Source organism: Gossypium hirsutum, chromosome A03 (genome assembly GCF_007990345.1).
Source record: "Gossypium hirsutum isolate 1008001.06 chromosome A03, Gossypium_hirsutum_v2.1, whole genome shotgun sequence".
Taxonomy (NCBI): domain Eukaryota; kingdom Viridiplantae; phylum Streptophyta; class Magnoliopsida; order Malvales; family Malvaceae; genus Gossypium; species Gossypium hirsutum.
This window is the reverse complement of record NC_053426.1, coordinates 55555750-55563167: the sequence shown is the minus strand read 5'-3', so window position 1 is coordinate 55563167 and position 7418 is coordinate 55555750. Positions and strand designations below refer to the sequence as shown.

The following is a 7418-nucleotide window of genomic DNA, read 5'->3' as shown; positions in this document are numbered from 1 at the left end:
TATATAACATAGAAATATCTTACAGAGTGGACATTATAACTAGAGTGTTCCAATAGAGAATTAATTGTTTTATTAAAGTTATGTAACTTTGTATAAATAATAATGCTATTGTGTATTTTTAATTATCTATTTTTTTGTTTAAATATATTTAGATTAAATAGAATGTCTGAAATAAAATATGTTAAAAATTAAGTTTAGGTTAAGGGTTGAAGGAAATGATACTATTAGCTAGATATTAACTCATGAAGAACATAATTTGGATTTTACTAAGATTCATGTTATTTTGTATATACGTACTCATAATATTATTTAATATAAGAATATAAACATATATATATGTGTTTTAATTTGTACTACATTAACATTGGCCACACGAATTCCCAAAAATATGTTTATTATGGTTTAGGGTTAACAGTTTTTTAGAGTATATATACTTTATAGTTTGGGCTTTATGGTCTAGGAGTTATGGTTGGTTTAGGGGTTACCGAATGGTTTTGGGGTTTAAAGTTTGGGGTGAGGGGTTTTTTGTTTGTGGTCTAAGGTTTACGGTTTAGAGTATCAGGTTTAGGGTTTCAAATTTAGAGTATAATTTTGGATTTTAATTTAGAAGATAAATGTATATAAGATAAATATATATAAAATATTATTTTAAAATATATATAAATATATATATGGAAAGTGGTTTAGTGTGCAATTGTGTACATGAACTGTAACTTGATCTAGATCTTGTAAAATATTAATTTACACGTTATTGATATAATAAACAGCATCATTTTTTATTTAATTAATTAATTTATATGCATACATAATATGTATTTTAAAATGTGTATTAAATCAAAATTAAAGTTTCAACTATAGTTAGGGTTTTAGGGTTTATATATATTTTAAAAGAAATTCTAAATATATAGTTTTAAATTTTGATCAATTTCTATAAAATATTCAGGTATTAGCGGCGTTTATACATAAAACGTAGCGGCGTTTTTTTAGAAAACGCCGCAAAATTTCATTATACATTACAGTAAAACGGCGTCGTTTCCTCTGAATAGTAGTGGCTTTAGCGGCGTTTCTATAATAAACGCCACAACGCGTATTAGAACGGCATCATTTTATTGTGTAGATAAAATAGGTATTAGTGGCGCTTTGCTGAAAACGCCGCAAAAGGTCTTATTAGCGGCGCGTTGCTAAAAACGCCACAAAATTTGCTTATTTGAAACGGCGTCGCTTTTTCTCTCCTGAGGTTTATGCCCTTTACCCGAAATCGGTTTCATTTTTTTGCTAAGTCCTTTTCCCCCATCTCGTCTTCCTTCCCCAAATCCCTAAAACAAAACCTCTTTTTTTTCCCCAAATCATCCCCTAATTCCCCAAACCCGAAACCCCTAACATTTTCCCCAAGTCCCCTTTTTTTCCCTTAATCTGTTCCTCCCATTCCCGAAATCCCTTACTTGTTTTCCCTTTCCTCTCGTCGACGGTCAGATGGTTCATGGGTTTTAAATGGTTAGTTTTTTAGTCCCCTTTAGATTAATGTGTAGTTACTGTATTACTTGGCTTTTATTTTTTTTGGGATTTTAGATTAATGATGTTGATACTGATGTTGATGTTGATCTCGATGATTATACCCTTGTTTTAAGTAAACCCAATACCGGGTCTGGTGTTTCTGGTGCTGTTTTGAACTGAACCACCACAATTATTGGTGCTGGAATCATGGCTTTACCTGCTACTATGAAGGTTCTGGGGCTTGTTTTAGGGATTCTCGATCAGTGGTTAGGACTGGTTCGGTTCGTAATGTCTGGGTGATGTTATGTCTGGTTCGGTTCGTCATATTGGGGTTCTCGATCAGTGGTTAGGACTAGTTTTAGGGATCATAGGAAGTTATTGGTTTTGGTTGTTATGGTTGTTTTTCTTGCTCCACTTTGCATGTTAGATAGGATTGATTCATTGAGCATGACTTTGGCTGCTTCGATAGCTCTCGCTGTTGTTTTAATTGTGGTTTGCTTTGCTGTTGCATTCATTAAGCTTATTGAAGGGAAGATACAGGCTCCAAGGAGGAGCCTAGATTTTGGATCGAAAATGGCAATTTTGGATTTACTAGTAGTTATCCCTATTATGACTAATGCATATGTTTTCCATTTCAATGTTCAACCTATATACAATGAGCTCGAAGGTGATATTTTGACCAATTTTGATAGGAATCTGGGAATTCATTTTAGCACTGCTTTGAATTATATTTGCTCTTCATTTGGTTCTGGTTTTCCCTGTTATTCACTTTCCTCTACGGCAAACTGTGGATAACTTGGTGTTTGAGGGATTAGCTCCTCTCACGGAGAGTAAAAAACGGTCTTTGGCATTAACAGTAATATTGTTAGTGCTTATATATATTTGATCTACTATGTTCCCAAATATATGGATAGCTTTCAAATTTACTGGAGCAACAACAGCTTACTGTCTTTTAATATGTATACAATGTAACTTACTGTCTTTTAATGGTATTGAGCTTGGTCCTATTTCTCCTGTTAATGTTATACCATATTGCTGGCTGTTTTTTTAATCATTTTATTTGTTTATTCCCACCTGTTATTATGCAATATAATTAATATTATACCAATCATTAAATGTTGTTTATTTTTAGAACTCATTTGATTGTTTTGTCGACCAGAAACAGACTTTTGTTCTTCAAATGCAATGAGTAGGGAAGTCTCTCGACATTATTAGAGATCAATCCCAAGCATCTCTAAATAAACCCTCAAGAAAGCATTTCCATTTCAATCAAGGTAACATGTTTTTCCTAACATTTATGTTTCTTTCAACATGTTTTTCCTTTTATGTTTTCAATGTTTAATTAACATTTAATTACATTCCTAAAGTTTTAATGTTTTTCCTAACATTTAATTAACATTTTAATTACATTCCTAAATTTTTAAGCTTATTTCATCCACTCTTTTTTGTGTTTTGTCTCGATTTGGCTTCCTTCGTTAAGTTTCCTGTAGAAGCTTACTTATCTTTTATTTTCATGAAACAGATTTAGGTAATGGAAGATGTATGCATGTGTGTTTGTGTCTCTATATATGTATGTATTTGGTACTAGATGAAAGCTTTATTCCAGTTTTGAAATATAGACCAAGTTTTGCATACATTGATCAATTTCTGGCTCTTTTCCTTTGAATACATGGTTCTCTTGATACTAAATACTCAGGTACTTTCTGCATATTTTGTGATTCTTATTAGATAAGTTATATATCAACAGTTATGTTAGTTTCCATCAAGGCCTCTGTAAATATAAAGTTGGTATTCTGGTTAGGAGAAGTTAATGTTTATGAGTTTTGTGGAGTATGATTCTGCACATGCAAAGTTGGTTTGTTTCAATCTGTGCATTTTCATGTTTACATAATAATGGTGATTCCATTTTGGTTATTTAGATGTTATTTTGGTCTGTTTTCATGTTTCTATCCAACTTATGTGTTTAGTGTGGACTTAGATTGATTTAAGAGTTTATTGCTATCTTGTTGCTCACGTTTTATATAATAAAATTGTTATATTTTGGTTATTTAGATGTTCTTTTGGTCTATTTTTCATGTTTCTATCCAACTTATGTGTTTAGTGTGGACTTAGATTGATTTAAGAGTTTATTGCTGTCTTGTTGCTCACATTTTATATTGTTGAATTCCTCTATTCATTTTCTTTCAGTTATGTGAAGAAATTGGCTGTGCTTTGACTGCTTTCTTATCCATTTGTTTATTATTTTTTATTGTTTGAATTGGAATTGTCCTGGGGTAGTTCTGCATTTATTTGCCTGGTACTGAATGTTAAAAACGGCATTTACTGTTCTGCGTCCTGGAAAGGGACCTTTTGAGTTTTGAGCTTACTGGGCTGTTGTTTGGTTTTTCAATCTCTGCAGTAAAACCAGGTTTATATGAATTTATAGTTTTATTGACATTATGTTCTATTTCACCATTCTTGAAATTATGTGAAGATTCTTTCTAATTTTCTCCTCGGCTGTCTCTAGAGTCTAGCCTAATATTGATTTTTCCTTTTCATGCATTTTGAATCAAATAAAAGAATTTTAGCATGCAAGAAAAAGACACTTTACTTGCTTGCGAGAGTAATTTTTCATGGTCTTTTGGGACCTACACATTGGGTTGTTAACCTGTTCATGTCTAGTTCTGTGTGAATCATTTTATCCTCACTTGTTTCCTGTTGGATTCTTTTTAGTTTCATACCCTCCATACTACCAAAAAGGAAGTGCTCTGTGAGACAAAGTCAAAAGTTCTAAGATATTTTTTTCATTATATTGTTTTTGTTCACCAAACCTAGAACTTAATAAAAATGATGGTTGTGAAATTTTATAAATAATGTTCCTGAAATGTTGGTAATGAACCAAAAAAGAAGAGAATTGCCTGCCATGTTGAAAATTCTTGATGAGAGTCAAGAGAACAAGAGGTGGCTGTTGTCCTTAAACGAAATTGTTAGTATTGGAGTTTTTTCTTATGCTTTCTGTCTTTAGAATATTGATATCATTTCCTATGATGCTCTGATTCATGTGTGAGTGGGAATGAGCATGCTAGTATTTGCTTGTACTTATTCTGAAACCTGTTTTCAGATGTAGGATAATGTGTTCGATTTGGGCACTTTAGGAAAGTCAAGGTTTGAAGAAACAACTGACTGGATTTGCTAATTGTGTTATGTGCCTTGTATTTAAAAATTTTTTTGCAGAGGTGGAAGTCATTTGTATGCTCATAAAAGATTTTGTATTTTTTTGCAAAAATGGTTTGAAAAGATGTGCAGTTTTGCCAGATTTTGCTGAGGGGTACAGCTTCATTTACTGCTTCCTGCTCCTCCTGCAAGTATTGGTTCAACTGAAGCTGCCATTTAATCTTCAAATTAAAATTTGGTACTGATATAGATAAAGTTTTTATATTTTCTTAAACTGAAATATATTTGGTGCTACTCTTATAATCTTACATCTGTTCTAGGTACTATCGAGCACCTGAAATAATATTTGGTGCAACTAAATACACCACAGCCATTGACATTAGTTCTAGGTACGTACAGGCCGTTTAGTTGCTAAATTTTTTTCCTTATTTCTATGCATTTTCACTTTAAATTACTTAACAAATATTACTTTTTGGACTCCAGCCTCTGTTTGCTGGTGATAGTGGAGTAGACCAGGTACGTTTTATTAAGGTACGTTTTAAATATTTTAAAGACTCAAAGTATATAGGCAGGAAACCTGACCTTATAGTATTACTTATTTGAAGTATGAATAAGTATGAATTAATTTTATTACCATATATGTAGCTTGTTTGTCCATTATAATTACAACAATAGCTGACCTTCTCTCCAACCTTATTTTAAATATTTTAAAGATTCAAAGTATATAGGCTAGAAACCTGACGGGTTGCCTTATATCGAGCTGCAAGATATAATGGATCCTCCCTAGGTGTAACAACGCCACGTATGATGAATCTTAAAAAATTCAAAAAGAATTGAAAAAAGTTCTATCGCTATTGAATATTTATATAACCTTAATTTATTTCCACTTTACTTATAAAAAGTAAACTACGATTCTTTCTTGATATTATTATATTCAAATTACTATTTTGTTATATTAAACATGTTTGATTTTAATATTTATTATTTTTAAATGTCTTTAAAATTTATAACTAATTTTTTTCAAAATAGTATTATTAATTATTATTTGAAGTATGAATAAGTTTTTATATTTTGGTTCAACTTAAGTATTATTTGATTCAACTTAAGTATGAATTAATTTTATTACCATATATGTAGCTTGCTTGTCCATTCCTTATTTTAAATATTTTAAAGATTCAAAGTATATAGGCTGGAAACCTGACGGGTTGCCTTGTATCGAGCTGCAAGATATAATGGATCCTCCCTAGGTGTAACAACGCCACGTATGATGAATCTTAAAAAATTCAAAAAGAATTGAAAAAAGTTCTATCGCTATTAAATATTTATATAACCTTAATTTATTTCCACTTTACTTATGAAAAGTAAACTACGATTCTTTCTTGATATTATTATATTCAAATTACTATTTCGTTATATTAAACATGTTTGATTTTAATATTTATTATTTTTAAATGTCTTTAAAATTTATAACTAATTTTTTTTCAAAATAGTATTATTAATTATTGTTTGAAGTATGAATAAGTTTTTATATTTTGGTTCAGCTTAAGTATTATTTGATTCAACTTAAGTATGAATTAATTTTATTACCATATATGTAGCTTGCTTGTCCATTCCTTATTTTAAATATTTTAAAGATTCAAAGTATATAGGCGGGAAACCTGACGGGTTGCCTTGTATCGAGCTGCAAGATATAATGGATCCTCCCTAGGTGTAACAACGCCACGTATGATGAATCTTAAAAAATTCAAAAAGAATTGAAAAAAGTTCTATCGCTATTGAATATTTATATAACCTTAATTTATTTCCAGTTTACTGATAAAAAGTAAACTACGATTCTTTCTTGATATTATTATATTCAAATTACTATTTTGTTATATTAAACATGTTTGATTTTAATATTTATTATTTTTAAATGTCTTTAAAATTTATAACTAATTTTTTCAAAATAGTATTATTAATTATTATTTGAAGTATGAATAAGTTTTTATATTTTGGTTCAGCTTAAGTATTATTTGATTCAACTTAAGTATGAATTAATTTTATTACCATATATGTAGCTTGCTTGTCCATTCTTTATTTTAAATATTTTAAAGATTCAAAGTATATAGGCTGGAAACCTGACGGGTTGCCTTATATCGAGCTGTAAGATATAATGGATCCTCCCTAGGTGTAACAACGCCACGTATGATGAATCTTAAAAAATTCAAAAAGAATTGAAAAAAGTTCTATCGCTGTTGAATATTTATATAACCTTAATTTATTTCCACTTTACTTATAAAAAGTAAACTACGATTCTTTCTTGATATTATTATATTCAAATTACTATTTTGTTATATTAAACATGTTTGATTTTAATATTTATTATTTTTAAATGTCTTTAAAATTTATAACTAATTTTTTTTCAAAATAGTATTATTAATTATTATTTGAAGTATGAATAAGTTTTTATATTTTGGTTCAGCTTAAGTATTATTTGATTCAACTTAAGTATGAATTAATTTTATTACCATATATGTAGCTTGCTTGTCCATTCCTTATTTTAAATATTTTAAAGATTCAAAGTATATAGGCTGGAAACCTGACGGGTTGCCTTATATCGAGCTGCAAGATATAATGGATCCTCCCTAGGTGTAACAACGCCACGTATGATGAATCTTAAAAAATTCAAAAAGAATTGAAAAAAGTTCTATCGCTATTGAATATTTATATAACCTTAATTTATTTCCACTTTACTTATAAAAAGTAAACTACGATTCTTTCTTGATATTATT

At 29.6% G+C, this 7418-nt stretch overlaps 1 pseudogene; it reads left to right on the top strand.

The window, feature by feature from the left end:
* Nucleotides 1-1783: 1783 nt before the first annotated feature.
* Nucleotides 1784-2545, top strand: LOC121218132 (amino acid transporter AVT6E-like; annotated as a pseudogene).
* The last annotated feature ends 4873 nt before the right edge of the window (nucleotides 2546-7418 follow it).